At 42.4% G+C, this 13,298-nt stretch overlaps 1 protein-coding gene across 1 annotated transcript in view; it reads left to right on the forward strand.

Annotated features, from left to right (window-relative positions):
* Positions 1-13,298, forward strand: part of MYO1D (myosin ID) — a 358,148-nt gene that overhangs the window by 193,409 nt on the left and 151,441 nt on the right. The gene's annotated exons all lie outside the window — the stretch shown is intronic.

The raw sequence follows: 13,298 nt of genomic DNA on the forward strand, positions 1-13,298 counted from the left end.
GTGCAAAAATATGTCAAGTAGAAGTGTTTCTAAAAACCTGTTTTTAATGTATGTCACGAGTCTAGCATGAGGCCTAGTATATAATAATGGAATAATGTTTTCTCTCCCTAGTCCAAGCAGTAATCACAGTAATGAGATGAAAATCAAAGATACTGGTTGTCAGTGCCATGTACACTTTGGATCAGAAGGAACCTCTAACACTTTAAAAGTTTTGTTCATTATTGGTAGCTGTTACGATAGAATACGAATGTGTGTTCTTACAAAGCATCTGAAGCCTGCAAAGTAGTCTGTAGGGAACGCTCGCCTCTCTAGGGAAAGATTCTTCCCACTCCACCCCCAACTCCAAGCCAGCCAGGGAGCTGTCCCTCTGGCAGTGCTGACCTCCTTGAAAGAGCTTCACTGTGATAGGAAGTCAAGCTTGGTTTCATGGAGATTTCCTTCATTACATGTGAACTTTGACCAGATCTTACTTTTTAAGGGATTACTTGCAGTTGTTTTCCAGTTATCTCGTAGGCATATGTAGTTTTCCCTAGAGTATCATAGATGTCCCCTGTTTTTTCCTGGTTCTCCTATAGAAGCCATTAAGTACAGAAGGAATTTGGGAAATTCTTCTATTAATTGTTGCTGTTGTTCATCTGCTCAGTCATATCTGACTCTTTGCGACTCCATGGACTGCAGCAAGCCAGGCTTCCCTGTCCTTCACCATCTCCCGGAGCTCTTGTATTAATAGACCAAACAAACGTTCAGTAACTCTTATTATGACACTGTGGCATATTTGGGGATGGCATATCTTGATCCCCTTCCAAATGAACGAGTAAGCTGTGTACAAAGGATTCTGTGATTAAATATGTTTTAAAATTTTGGTTGGACAAAGTTAGAATAGAGTTATTTACATAGAACTTCTCAGAGCTTTTAATATGCCAAATATTATATATTATGAATCTCTGGAAAGGAATTGCAGTATGCAGCCTTCCTGAACTTACTGAAAATGGAACGTTTTTTTTTTTTTTCAGGGGGCATTTCAAAGGCCCTGTGTCCCCAAATTCACTTTTGAAACTCTATAGAAAGGAATGTTAGGGTGCACCTTTGCCTGGGCCTTTCAAATACCAGTTATTATCTGAGTTTTTGAGTGATCTAGGGAACCATTCAAAATTAAGATCATTTGCAAGCATCTGAAGCAAAGGTTACTAGGTTTTTGTTTTTTTTTAAGGAATTCTGCATGTTCTAGATGCCAGACATAAAGGAAGAAAAGTCAGAACATTTGTTACATAAGATAAAAGGCCAGCCTGTCCCCTGACTGGTTCATGAGCCACCTCCGTCTTGGATGACAGTGGCTCTGTGGGTGGAGAAGGCAGCAGGTGTCTTCACAGAAGTCTAAAACAGACACCTCATTGGGTCTGCTGAAATGCCTAAACACTTGACCCATACCCTGAAGTTCTGTGTCAAAGCAGTTTTGAAATAGCCTTGACCTGGGCAATTTTGAAGATGAATTATCAACTTTGTACCTCTTCTTTTAAGGGAAAAAAAAAAAAAGATTTTAAACCAAACAGAAGAAAGTAGCCACTTCAGCTCCACAGACTGTTTACTTTTGAACAAAACTGAATCCTGAAAGGCCCATCAGAATGACTTAACCTGTTAGCTGAAATAAGTTTGCTTTCAAAATAATTGCAATTTGAGTTTGACAGAGTTAATTTTAAGCTAATCTTCTGACAGTAGTTGACTGGGAGGTTCAATTGTTGGCTTGAAGTTACAGTTACAAGGAGGTTATCAGACTATAGCCTTGTTGTATTAGCAACAGTTGTGTTCACTAAATAATTACTGGGCTAGTGGATCCGAGCAAGGCCATATAGAAAACATATGAGTCCCAAGTTCACAAGACCAAAGTAAAGCTCAGAGGTGATCGTTTCTAAATCATACACCCCTACACACACAGTTAAGTTCGTCAGGATAATTTATAATGATCAGACTCACACATGCTCTTTTTTTGGGGAGTGGGGGTCTCTTTAGTTGAATGGTCTACATCTGCTTATTGACAGATAATCTGGTTACTTCATCATTTCCTTTTAAATTTTCATTTTATTTTGGAATATAGCTGATTTACAATGCTGTGTTAGTTTCAGGTGTGCGGCAAGATGATGCAGTTAAACACATACATGTATCTATTCTTGTTCACTTTCTTTTCTCTTATAGGTCATTACAGAATATTCAGAGTATTGATTAGAGCTCCCTGTGCTATGCAGTTCGTTCTTGTTACCTATTTTATATATAGTAGTGTGTATATGTTAATCCCAAACTCCTAATTTGCCCCTCCCCTCTTCCCCTTTGGTAACCATAAATTTGTTTTCTAAGTCTGTAAGTCCATTTCTGTTTTGTAAACAAATCCATTTATATTGTTTTTTTGGGGGGGATGATTCCACTTACATGTGGAATTAAAGTAACATCATATGGTATTTGTCTTTGACTTACTTCACTTGGTATATTTCATTATTTCTTAATTTTTCCCGTAAGTCACCTGAAAATGCTGGTAATTTATCTGTAAAACCAAGGAATTTTGTGTCAAAATTTATGCTAAGAAACTACAGCTTATATTCACTGAGTCTTAGTTTCTTCTTCATACATATTAACTTTCTATTCTGATAAAAAAAAATACATGGGTACTCTAGCATTTTAAAAATAGCACATCAGATCTTTATTCATATTATCCCTCATGGAGATATTTGATTTGAAGAGGAATAACTCAGAAAATTTCTTCTTTGAATCTTCCTTTAAAATAACTCTTGGAGCGGACAAGCCTTCATTAATCAATCATAAGATATTCCAAAATGGATGTTTTATTCTAAATATGATGGGGTGTATGGATACCAAAGACAGATTTTGTGTACCTTATAAGTTTCTTAAAGTTCAGCCCGGTACCTAAATAAATTCTCCTCTACCACAACTCCTTAACAACCATAAACTGTTAGAACTTGGCCAGAAAATCTGTATGGAAGATAGAAATTGAAAGATGATTCTACCAAAAGTTGTCCCTGGTCATAGAGGGCCTGGGAAGCTTAGAAGCTGGAATTTTGAAAGATTCTGGTTGTAGAAACCAAGAGAATATCCAATTCAGGGCAACAGGGGGCTGTTTGAAGACAGCCGGAATGGTCCTATCACCCATAATGACGAGAAAACAAAAACATGGAGAACTAGAGAAAAACAGAAAGTTGATCTGTGTTTGTTTTTGAAGTTAAACTGAAGATATATAATTGACCTGCTTCTTAATAGAGTGTAACCTAGAATCCTATATCTTTTGCAAAGTGTATCTTGTACTTTAATGACTGCCAGATGTTGCATTGAAATGCCTGACCACCGCAGAAGTACATGCCAGAGGAAAACATGGTAGAATTAAGATGGTATTATAAAACATCTGGTTAGACATGACAGACTGTGTTTATATCCACTCCCCCTTAGAACCCCTCAATCAGCAGTTAAGGGATGAAAATTGGAGAAACCCACAAGGACAAATACAACCATAGTGGAAACAACAGCAGACAAGAGGCATCAACATGATTTTGGAAGTGTACATGTGGTTAGTCCCCCAGGCCATGGAGAAAGATGAAATCTAAGTGTCTGCAGAGAAGAAGGCAGAAAAGCAAGCCAGATCACCCAGCCATGGGGCTGCAGGAAGATTCAGGGTGGGAAGGGACAGGCATCTCTGTAGGTAGGGGAGCATGATGGAGCTGAAGGGGGAGATTGGTTGAAACTCTAAGTGTGCATGCTAAATCGCATCAGTCGTGTCTGACTCTTTGCAACCCCATGGAGTGTAGCCTGCCAGGCTCCTCTGTCCATGGGATTCTCCAGGCAAGAACACTGGAGCGGGTTGCCATGCCCTCCTCCAGGAGATCATCCCAACCCAGGGATCAAGCCCTCATCTCTTACATTTCCTGCATCAGTAGGCAGGTTCTTTACCACTAGCACCACCTGGGAAACTCTATATAAAAGAGCAGCTATATACCCAGGTCTCCCGACCTCACAAAGCTGAGGGCTGCCTCCGTCTCATTTTGATAGAAGATAAGAAATTTACTCTGAAGAAATTGAACCAGAAAAGCTCTGGTTTAGGGATACCAGGAACCAGTGAAGAGGGGTTAGGCACCATATTGAAACCAAGTATATTAAGTGAAAGTCTAGATACCAAAGATTCCTTCCAGTCCTCTTCACTCAGAATGCTGGGAGCAAAGAGAAAACAATTTAAAATACAGATGTTCCTGGGGTCCCCCACCTAATCACCCTGTAGTGAAGTCCACCACCCATATCCACACACACACACACACACATATACCACATCTCCTTTATCCATTCATCTGTCAATGGACATTTAGATTGTTTCCACATCTTGGCTATTGTGAATAGTGCTAAGAGCAACATGCTTTTAAGAGGGCTATTTGTAGAACAAGGATGAGCTCTTGAAAGTGGGAAACATGATAAAAATGGAAGATTTAGTATCTGGCTTACAAGATGAAGTTGAAAACATTCAGTCACTCAACAAATACTATTGGGTGGCTCCTACATCCCTGGTACTGTTTGAGACAGTAGAGATCCATCAGTGAACAAAAGAGGCAAAGATCCTGGCCTCAGTTCACTTCAGTCGCTCAGTCGTGTCCGACTTTTTGCAACCCCATGAATCGCAGCACGCCAGGCCTCCCTGTCCATCACCACCTCCCGGAGTTTACTCAAACCCATGTCCATCGAGTTGGTGATGCCATCCAGCCATCTCATCCTCTGTCGTCCCCTTCTCCTCCTGCCCCCAATCCCTCCCAGCATCAGGGTCTTTTCCAATGAGTCAATTCTTCGCATGAGGTGGCCAAAGTATTGGAGTTTCAGCTTCAGCATCAGTCCTTCCAATGAACACCCAGGACTGATCTCCTTTAGGATGGACTGGTTGGATCTCCTTGCAGTCCAAGGGACTCTCGAGAGTCTTCTCCAACACCACAGTTCAAAAGCATCAATTTCTCGGCACTCAGCTTTCTTCACAGTCCAACTCTCACATCCATACATGACCACTGGAAAAACCATAGCCTTAACTAGATGGACCTTTGTTGACAAAGTAATGTCTCTGCTTTTTAATATGCTGTCTAGGTTGGTCATAACTTCCCTTCCAAGGAGTAAGCGTCTTTTAATTTCATGGCTGCAATCACCATCTGCAGTGATTTTGGAGCCCCAAAAAATAAAATCTGACACTGTTTCCATTGTTTCCCCATCTATTTCCCATGAAGAGATGGGACCAGATGCCATGATCTTAGTTTTCTGAATGTTGAGCTTTAAGCCAACTTTTTCACTCTCTTCTTTCACTTTCATCAAGAGGCTTTTTAGTTCCTCTTCGCTTTCTGCCATAAGGGTGGTGTCATCTGTATATCTGGGGTTATTGATATTTCTCCCAGCAGTCTTGATTCCAGCTTGTGCTTCTTCCAGCCCAGCATTTCTCATGATGTACTCTGCATATAAGTTAAATAAGCAGGGTGACAATATACAGCCTTGATGTACCCCTTTTCCTATTTGGAACCAGTCTGTTGTTCCATGTCCAGTTCTAACTGTTGCTTCCTGACCTGCATATAGGTTTCTCAAGAGGTGGGTCAGGTGGTCTGGTATTCCCATCCCTTTCAGAATTTTCCACAGTTTATTGTGATCCACACAGTCAAAGGCTTTGGCATAGTCAGTAAAGCAGAAATAGATGTTTTTCCGGAACTCTCTTGCTTTTTCCATGATCCAGCAGATGTTGGCAATTTGATCTCTGGTTCCTCTGCCTTTTCTAAAACCAGCTTGAACATCTGGAAGTTCACAGTTCACGTATTACTGAAGCCTGGCTTGGAGAATTTTGAGCATCACTTTACTAGCGTGTGAGATGAGTGCAATTGTGCACTGGCCTAGCAGAGCTTAAATTCCTGTAGAGGGAGAGCATAAACAATACAATAATAGGTAAGTTATAGATGTTATAAAGTGTGAAGTGCTGGAGGCAAGAGAAAAATAGAGCATGGTGCAGAGAATGGGGAGTGCCAAGGCCGGGGGCGGGGCGGGGGCAGAGGGGCAGTGGAGACAAGGGGAATTTTTACACATAATGGTTAGGGCCTGGCTTATTGGGAAGGTGACGTCTGCGCAGACTAGAGAGTGAGGAAGATCCTTCCGGCAGACGGGACCGTTAGTGGAAAGGCCCTGCGACAGGAGGCTGGGGCAGGGCAGAGCAGGGTCCAGTGTGGCTGGAGTGAGCCAGGGAGAGGCGTGTGAGGAGCTGGGTGGTGATAATACCAGACCACGTGGGTCTTGTGGGCCAGAGGAGGGGCTTTGGCTTTCACTCTAGGGGAGACAGAGATGGGGCACAGCGGCAGAGTCTTAGGCAGAGAGGAGACACGCTGTGACTTTGGTCCTAAAAGGATCACTTGGCTGTGAAATCGACATGCACACACGATTGGTTGCGTTACGTGGATAACCAGTGAGGACCTGCCGTACAGCACAGGAGACTGCTCCGTGCTCACTGCTGACCTGCGCGGGAAAGTGAAAGTCGCTCAGTCCTGTCTGGCTCCTTGTGACACCACGGACTATACGTGTACAGTCCATGAAGTTCTCCAGGCCAGGATACTGGAGTGGGTGGTCTTTCCCTTCTCCAGGGGATCTTCTCAACCCAGGGATCGAACCCAGGTCTCCCACATTGTGGGCAGATTGTTTACCAGCTGAGCCACCAGGGAAGCCCGACCTAAATGGGAAGCAAAACCAAACAAGAGGGGATGTATGCGCCAGTCAGGATGGCTGCTATCCAAAAGTCTACAAGCAATAAATGCTGGAGAGGGTGTGGAGAAAAGGGAACCCTCTTACACTGTTGGTGGGAATGCAAACTAGTACAGCCACTATGGAGAACAGTGTGGAGATTTCTTAAAAAACTGGAAATAGAACTGCCATATGACCCAGCAATACCACTTCTAGGCATATACACCAAGGAAACCAGATCTGAAAGAGACACGTGCACCCCAATGTTCATCGCAGCACTGTTTATCATAGCCAGGACATGGAAGCAACCTAGATGCCCATCAGCAGATGAATGGATGAGGAAGCTGTGGTACATATACACCATGGAATATTACTCAGCCGTTAAAAAGAATTCATTTGAATCAGTTCTAATGAGATGGGTGAAACTGGAGCCCATTATACAGAGCGAAGTAAGCCAGAAAGATAAAGACCATTACAGTATACTAACACATATATATGGACTTTAGAAAGATGGTAACGATAACCCTATATGCAAAAAAAGAAAAAGAGACTCAGATGTATAGAACAGACTTGTGGACTCTATGGGAGAACCCGGGGGTGGGATGTTTCAAGAGAACAGCATCGAAACATGTATATCTAGGGTGAAACAGATCACCAGCCCAGGTTGGATGCATGAGACAAGTGCTCAGGCCTGGTGCACTGGGAGGACCCAGAGGGATGGGGTGGAGAGGGAGGTGGGAGGGGGGACCAGGATGGGGAATACATGTAAATCCATGGCTAATTCAATGTATGACAAAAACCACTGCAATGCTGTGAAGTAGTTGGCCTCCAACTAATAAAAATAAATGGGGAAAAAACAAAAAAAAAAAAAAAAAAGAGGGGATGTATGTATACATATAACGGATTCACTTTGCCGTACATAGAAACTGACACAACATTGTAAAGTGAATGTACTCCAGTAAAATTTTGTTTTAAAAGGAAACAGTACATTTTTAAAAAAATAAAATTGACTCCAGGGGGCAAGGTACTGAAGAGAGGAATTGGGTCCAGAATTCAGTAGCAGGGATGTGCCCTGTGGCTCTAATGTTCTCTTCTTATATCTCAGTTGTACCTTCCACGTTGGCCACTCTCTTCACCTCTATCTTCAGTTCCACCTGAGAAATGACTTGCTTGCCCTCTTCTCTGTCAGTCTGCTTTCTGCCTTGTATCTTTTGATAACTTCCTCACCCACGTCCCATCATATCTCCTTCAGCTTTCAGCTCCCCGTCTCTCAGCTTTCAACTCCCTGTCTCTTGCATCAGATTCTAAAGCACATAGTATATGGTTGTTTCCACTTTTAGTGTTCATGTTGTTGAATGAGGTCCTCTCTGACTCCCTTGATTTTTGCTGAACCTCTCCAGGCATATTCAAATGCTCATTAAGCATTTGCTTATTGAATATAACAGTTAATTTTCTCCTTTCTGACACTCCATCATCAGGCAAAGTCCTCTCTGGAGTCCTCTTTATATGACTTAAAAAACTCCACAGTTTAAGCTCTTTAAACAAAGAGGGAAATGGGAAAAATCTGTCTCATACCTTAAATTTCAACCTTCAGAGTCTTGATGAGAAAATTAACAACAGCCCTCCTCCCACACAAATGCAAACTTCTATGGGAGCATATTGGTTTAAACCACCTAGGCTTTGATTATAAGGAAAAATACATGATTTTTTAAAAATAGAATCATTTGCCTCTGTAGTTTCTCATTGCTACTTTTTCTCTGATGTTAGAAAAGTAAATAAAGCCTCAGGGACTTCTGATAAAGTTGATGGTATGACTGCAAGTTCATGAAATTCCTCTCCCCTAAATTTGCTGAAATTAACAAAAATGTAAAAGTAACATTTTAAAAGGTTATTATTAAAATGTTTGTTTTGATCATAAAAGAGAACACGCCATCAACCCTGAAACCAAGAAAAGTTCCCAACTTCATACTATAAACTTGAGAAGTGTTATCCAGAAAATGAAATTGGACCAAATTGAAAGAAGCTGCTGAAAAGAAATACATGTATTCTTCAAAGACAAGAATGAAATGTGGAAAAGTACAAGGAGGGAGTTCTGAAAAGTCTCACTGTTTTTGAAGGCTCTGGCGTAAGGGTTCCTAGAAAGAAGGGCTGGTACAACCCGCACCTCCATCAGGGAACCTTTCTTCCGTCAAGAGGACTGCTTCCCCACCCCAAGCCCCAGCAGGCGAGAAGAGTCTTTCCTGACTTCGGTATGTCAGTAAGTGGGCATGAAAGAGGGGAAGCTTCTGCTGGGAATAATTCTTACAGCCAAACCAAGGAAAAGCTCCACAAGACATGGGGAAAGACTGTGTGTCCCCACCCAAGTCAAAAGCCGACGATACACCCCTTACTCACTGAAGCAAAGCTCCGTTGCATTGATTTCATTAGTATTAAGGAAAGAAGTCAGTGGCAGTCATCCACAGCCCCAGCTCTCTCTCCCACCAATCTCGGGAAGCCCAAAGACCAGATAAGGCACATCAATCATGGACACCCAGTCCATGTTATCAGTGGAAGAATAAAATAACTCACCATCAAACACTATCCAGGGCAAATGGCATTCTGAGGAGGAATGGTTCATATTCGTCAGAGTTTCCAGGTCACACTGACTGGAAACTGAGGCAGAAAATCTGCACAAACAGAAAAAGAAAGTAGCACAGGGACGTCCCTGGTGGCCCAGTGGCTAAGACTCTGAGCTCCCAATGCTGGGGACCCAGGTTCGAGCCCTGGCCAGGGAACTAGATCCCTCATGCCACAACCAAATAAATACACCTGTGCAACCAAATAAATAAGTAAAGGTTTAAAAGAAGAGATAGTAGCGCAGCCTCCTGAAGACAAGGACTAGATTTCAAATAGTCCTACCAGTCGGTGCACACGAGTTCCAGACACCCGCCAGGCGCACTTTTCAGTGTTCTGTATATAGTGAAACCTTTAATCCTCACACCACCACTGCAGGATGAGCACCATCGTCATCCACATCTTTTATTTTTGTTTTGGCTGTGCTGGGTCTTGGTTCCCGTGCTCGGACCTTCTCTAGTTGCGGTGAGCGGGGGCTGCGCTCTAGTTGCAGTGCTCAGGCTCATCGCAGTGGTGTCTCGTTGCAGAGCGCAGCCTCCAGAGCAGGGGCTCAGTAGTTGTGGAGCACAGGCTTCGTTGCTCCGTGGCACGTGGGATCTTCCCAGACCAGGAATTGAACCCACGTCCGCTGCATTGGCAGGCAGATTCTCAACCACTGGACCGCCAGGGAAGTCCTATCATCCTCGTCTTATGGATAAAAAGGCGCAGGCACAGAGGGACTGGGAAGTTTGCCCCAGTTCACCCAGCTGGTTGGAGTGGGCCAGGGTTTTGACACAGTCTGGTCCAGAGCCTGTTCTCCACGCCTCTGCTCTTAAACCCCAGGAAACAGACATTTTAGGCAACTGCCTTGTTCTCAAGGAAATTAAAGAGAATAGAAATTTACTGGCCATGCACCCTTTCTTGGGAGCTACTGGAGGGAGGGAGACCAAGAGGAAGAAGACGTAAGTTCAAGAATCAGGGATCCAGTGTGGAAGAGACCTTTAAAAGTCCCAGGATAGGAACTTTGCAGTGAGCCCAAAGAGCATATGGACAGAGGGAACCTCAAAGAAAAAAACATTCTAGTGATGAGCTTGACAGTTGGAAACATTATTGCTGATCATTTGATGAGTCTGGTAGAACATTGGAAAAATTAGCATAACTATTTAGGAAATAAGGCACATTTTTAAAAAACCAGACAGTTATTACCTGTAAAAGCAAATTTCTATAATAAAGTGAAGGAATGGTAGCCAATTATGCTCCTTAGCACAGTGATGAACCAAATTCATATATAACATATATTATGTATACATGTATTATACAAATTATTTATGCAATATATAATATAGCTAATATAACATATAACAACGTAAACACTTTAAAATTTTGATGTAATTATTGAGTGATAAAGGAGTGGTAACAGTGATGATAAGAGAGCTAACTCACCAACTTCTGTAATTTGGATAAGATCTAAAAAGATTTACCAAGAAATAACAGCCTATGTGTATTATTTGTAAATACCAGAAGCAATTAGAATAGCTGGAATGGGATGACACTGTGAGCTGAGGCGGTGGGCTCAGGTGGGCAACGGGAAGTACTACTGACTTTTTATAGCATTTTTGTGCTGTTTGATTTTTCAGCTACACGAAACCAAATTTAACCAAGGACACAGATGAAATCTCCAAAGCTGTCAAAAACCAACCAAAAACCCTACCCCTTAAAAAGCACTTACACATTTTTTTTCAGATTACTGAAGAGTCTAACCAAAAACATTTTAACAGAAGTCTCTATAAAACACTTCTTAAAAATTAAAGATAGCCTCCAACTAATAAAAATAAATGGAAAAAATAAATAAATAAATAAATAAACCTGAAAAAAAAATAAAACCAAAAAAAAAAATTAAAGATTGCTTTTCTACATAGATGTGGCTCCAGGGAGTCTTAATATTTCTCTTAAAAAAAAACAACAACAAACAGTATGAGAGTTTAAAAATGTGTTTTCTTTAAGCAGTTGAATCACACAGTCCCACCCTGTAATTGTACTCTTGGTTTTTCCAGATACTAAAGAAGGGACCTTTATTTTAGCATTTGGGTAGAGGCCTCACACAGCCACGTGTGTGATGGATTCAGCTACAGGAGGAAAGGCATCTTGACTAAAATGGGTGGCTGGGCTCATGGCACACGCAGCCATGAGTCACTTTTCACTGCCTCTTTGTCTCTATATATTCTGTTTATACTTGAGCTCCAGGTTCCTCACAAATTGCTCCTGTCGTGTTTCCCTCGCATATCATGGTTTCTCTTGATCCATTAGTTCCTCTTCGGGGTCTGTGAATGACCTCTGCATGTTTGTGCAGCAGGCTGGAAAGGAGAAGCAGTGCAACCTCGTGGTATGTTTAGGAACCTTTGCGAAAACCAGCCTATAACGGCTAAATGAAAGAGGCATGGGGGAACTCTCCTCCGTGTTCTGGGGTGCCCTAATGGGAAGGAAACCTAAAAAAGAGCGGCTGTATGTATACAAATGGTTGATTCACTTTGCTCTGCAGCAAGGGATTACTATAGCATTATGAAGCAATTATACTCCAATAAAAGTTAATTTAAAAAATATATTTTTTTAATCACCTTAAAAAAAGAGAGAAAAAGGCATCACAGGACTTCCGTGGTGGTGCGGTGGATAAGAATCCGCCTGCCAGTGCAGAGGAAGGGTTCAATTCCTGGTCCAGGAAGATCCCACATGGCAAGGAGCAACCAAGCATGTGGGCCACAACTCCTGAGCCCACGCGCTGCAACTACTGAAGCCTGCACGGTCCACAGCCTGTGCTCCGCAACCAGAGACGCCACCCCACTGAGAAGCCCACGCACCGCAATGAAGAGTAGCCCCCGCTCGCCACTAGACAGAAGGTGATGCAGCAGTGAAGACCCAGCACAACCGTAAATAAATAAATGATATTTTTTTAAAAAGGCATCACCTTGCCCATCAGCAGACGAATGGATGAGGAAGCTGTGGTACATATACACCATGGAATATTACTCAGCCATTAAAAAGAATTCATTTGAACCAGTTCTAATGAGATGGGTGAAACTGGAGCCCATTATACAGAGCGAAGTAAGCCAGAAAGATAAAGACCATTACAGTATACTAACACATATATACGGAATTTAGAAAGATGGTAACGATAACCCTATATGCAAAACAGAAAAAGAGACTCAGATGTATAGAACAGACTTGTGGACTCTGGGAGAAGGAGAGGGTGGGATGTTTCAAGAGAACAGCATTGAAACATGTATATTATCTAGGGTGAAACAGATCACCAGCCCAGGTTGGGTGCATGAGACAAGTGCTCGGGCCTGGTGCACTGGGAAGACCCAGAGGGATCAGGTGGAGAGGGAGGTAGGAGGGGGGACCGGGATGGGGAATACATGTAAATCCATGGCTAATTCATTTCAATGTATGACAAAAACTACTGTAATGATGTAAAGTAATTAGCCTCCAACTAATAAAAATAAATGGAAAAAAAATAAAAAATAAAAAGGCATCACCTAAATTTTTCTGAGAGAAATTGGTGGGCACAGATGGGGATCTCAGAAGAAATAAAAGAACCCTGAGCAATTGTGGAGAATTCATAGGTTTACTTTCTTGGTCCTTAGAGTCCAGAGACAGGGAGAGAAAGCACCATCAACCTAGAAATTCAGACAGTCATTTAAGTCGCAGCAGTGAGTATCACCTGGATGGTGGTGGCAGCGTGTCCAAGGAGGGTATCCAAGAAAACAGTGAGGAGGTTTGGGGTCTTGGGACTGTAGTAGCAGAAAGGAAAAGAAAGCAGTTTATACTGGAAATACTGCAGAAGAAAAGATGCTGCTGCTAAGTTGCTTCAGTCGTGTCCGACTCTGTGTGACCCCATAGACGGCAGCCCACCAGGCTCCTCCGTCCCTGGGATTCTCCAGGCAAGAACACTGGAGTGGGTTGCCATTTCCTTC

This window comes from Odocoileus virginianus, chromosome 17, assembly GCF_023699985.2.
Source record: "Odocoileus virginianus isolate 20LAN1187 ecotype Illinois chromosome 17, Ovbor_1.2, whole genome shotgun sequence".
NCBI classification, from domain to species: domain Eukaryota; kingdom Metazoa; phylum Chordata; class Mammalia; order Artiodactyla; family Cervidae; genus Odocoileus; species Odocoileus virginianus.